We start from the raw sequence: 3,566 nt of genomic DNA, 5'->3' as shown, positions 1-3,566 counted from the left end.
ATGATGTTTACTAAAGTCTCAATGATAACACTCTGGCACCTTAAAAATAAAATATAGACTAAGTAAATCAATTAACAAGAAGAGGGCAATGAGTCTGTCTGATAAGCATTGATCACTAGAGATGACACCCAATATCACAATGAATAACATAGAGAGTTGGCCAAATGTACAGTTACTGTTACTCTAGAGCTTCACCTGAACCTCAGATTGACGGGCCAAATACTCTCATGAAGATGATCACCCTCCCAAAAACTGAAGACAGAGTAGGTCCATCTGTGTTAGGTACCAGTTCAACACACCCTAGTCACCATATGTTAGTCCCTAAAAGTTTGGGCACTAAGGATACCTCAGATCATAGACACTACCGAGGGGGACATAGTCGCAGACACTATGCTGTGTGGGTAGGATACTTGAGTCCCCGACTCAGCTCCGATATCCCCAAAGGGATCCTTGATACATAGAACACCTAAAGGATATGCAAGAAAATGTGAGCTACCTTCACTTACAATCTGATGTTCTCTCATATTTAGCTCTGCTTTTACTGGACTGGTCCTGGTAGTATGACTGCAGATGGATTTCTCTCTTTAATGACACTATTTTTGGTGTATGATCTTGGGAAGTTTACTCACACTACCTAACCGAAGATCCTAGCCTAAACTAATGTATGTTTACTCTACAAAGAGTTGTTGATTAATTTTATTAGGTAGATTTTATGTGTACTTTGTTAGAGTCTTCAGTAGGGGTGTTGACATATGAGAATTTATGGGACTCTGACTCAAATCATGCAAAAACAATGCTTGTAAATTTTCAAATTTGATGAATAAGCTACTTCTACAAAGGGAGAGTCATTCATACATCAATATTCATTCCATGCATCCTACTCAGTAAAACACTCACATAAATGATATAACTTTCAATGATCAGTAACAACTACTGAAACCAAATAATGCAAAACTAACAATCTAAGAAGAAAACAACAAAACTTTTTGATTTTTTCTTTTAAAATACAAACTTTAAGTAGGAAACATATTTTCTTAGAAAATAATTTTTTTCAAGAAACAAATCAATCAAACAAAACATATCTATAGATCCCTTTTCAATCCAGAAGCAAGTTTCCCAACCATTTGAGGTCATAGACATTGTTGTTTATCAAAAAATGGGTGAATAACACTTTGTGCTAGAGGCCACATAGAGTTATTAGTGGCACTAATGCTCTATTTGTGAAGATACATTGCTTTATAAAGCTTTGTTTACACTGGTAACCTATGTTACTGAGGGAAAACACTTCAAGAAAGGGTTGTGGGGATTAGATCTAGACTAAGTAATGAAAGAAGAGTTCTACAAGGTCTTGAGTGGTCAGAAAAGAAATGAAGAAGTACAGGAAGGTCTAGAAGAAGAAGAGATCTAGGAGTTTTCTACGAAAACTAGGAACTAAAGTGTAGTGCCCATTGGAGTCACCAGTTCTACTATAGGGATTAATGTACGGTGTATGGAAAATAAAGGAACCCTCAAGGGTCTTCCCGGGACCCTTGGAAGACTGTAAGATTATCTTCAGTTGTCACAAAGATACATGCATGTCCATATTCAACAACTAACTATCAAAGCAAGATGGATTCATTATCTCGAGCCTTCATGTGGAGTTGCTGGAGAGCGCAATGCAGCTAGGTGGAATTCCCCTGAGCCGGCTCTAGATCAAGTCCTACACATAGAAATGACAAGCGTAATTACAACATAAAACCTTGATAATCAATGCATGAGTATACAAAAGACATCTAGTTGCACATAACTAAGCTACTCATGGTAAAAGACATTGAATAAACATATAAATGAATTAAAGTACCAACATCACGGAGTGGACAGTACAACTGTAGTTCTATATTAATGTCAAAAGAGTTATTACAACCATCGATTACATCAACATTCCCTTACCCCTTCAACTCCTCTCTCTCTCTCCCTTCTTACCAACTTCTTATGCTTAAGTTTGAGACTTTGCTCGATAATCAAGTAAGATATCCTTTCAGATGATCTGACCTCTTTCATAATAGCCCTCACTCTGCTTATGTAGCATTTGAGGTTAGGGTTGCCAAGTTTCTCCATGAGTTTCTTTAGGTAAAAGCAATGATGTTTCCATTCTTTTGAGCTCTTTCCCATTTTCATACTCCATTAGGATTAGTAATCCCCCAAATAGGTCGAACTTGGATGTTTCCTTGCTTTTCTGAGTTGATTTAGGAGAGAATATAGGGATATTTCTTAGTCAATCCACTCCTTTGAACCTTAGATCTTCATTAGGGTTCACTAACGCTATTCTCGAGGTAACAAGTAGAGTTACTTGGGTCACTAACGCAACCTTAGTCTTGCTGAGAATCTTTATAAAGTACGTTGCCAGTGTATAGACATCGTTAGCTTGGAACCAAGGCTTGTGAACTTGGTCATTGCTTCAGTCATCATGTCTTTTCTCTCTGAACTAATGAGGAGGTCATTTTCCTGTATAACACGCTTGCTCGAAGAGCACTGTGAACTCCTTCACTGTGTGTTGGCTTGATGGGACCTAACCTAGGTTTGGAGTTATTTAGCCAAACAAATCCTTGTACTATTGGCCCTTCTAGAAACACCTCGGAGAGCGCGGACTGAGGTCTCACTCAAAGTAGTATGGGGGGATGTTGGAACCAAGTTTTTTCACCCTTGAGATGTCTGAGGGGTCGGTTTAGTCCAACTGTAAATACCTTCGTGTAGGTCACTTTGTGCATTATCCTGACTTGCGAGGCCTTCGCGATCAGTTAGAATCACCTTCGCACAGCCCTAACCATGGGCTGAGGTGGTTTCGCGCTGCTAAAGAAGCAATATTCACTACTTCCCCAAGTTACACCATGTAGCTTACTTATCTTCTTATAACAGTTAGTTATCCTTGCATAAATAGATACTTTATCTTATATTCACTTTATCAACACATTCATATACGTTCGTGCATCATATAAACAATAGAAATGTAATTTATATCTGATACATTCAATGCACAAAACAGTAAAAAGATACAAAGAAATGATGTAAAACTTCTCTTTATTGCTTCTCCAATGTTTACAGACTCGAGCCACCATACATACTCAGCTACAGGGGTCCATGCACTCAGTTGCAGACTACTAGGCCTCTGTGCACTCAGCTACAGAGCCTTCTTGTACACTACGACCCAAAGACCTGACTCGACACTTAGATCAAACTCAATTCCTCATCATTAGATCTTACTTCCTTCAGTTAACTTAAGTTCTTTACAACTTAGAGCCTTGCTCTATTTATACAATCCCATGGTTCGTGAACCATGGGTAGATCTCTAAAGCTGACATTACATTACAAAATTGAGGGTGGACAACCCTATGAATCATTTACAATCTTCGCACTCTGCAGCTGCACAACGCAGAGTCTTTACATCGGATTTTTTCAAAATCTAAGCTTTAAGCCCCAAAACTTCCCTTGGGGGATCCCTCGCCCAATAGGCCCCCAACACAAACAACGTGACTTTCCCTCGAGTCACTCTGTTGGTGCAGAGATCTTCGTGCGGAGACCTCCCAACT

Source organism: Pinus tabuliformis, chromosome 3_2 (assembly GCF_031772625.1).
Source record: "Pinus tabuliformis cultivar Carrire ecotype Pingquan chromosome 3_2, CPIR1, whole genome shotgun sequence".
Classification (NCBI taxonomy): domain Eukaryota; kingdom Viridiplantae; phylum Streptophyta; class Pinopsida; order Pinales; family Pinaceae; genus Pinus; species Pinus tabuliformis.
This window is presented reverse-complemented; position numbering follows the sequence as displayed.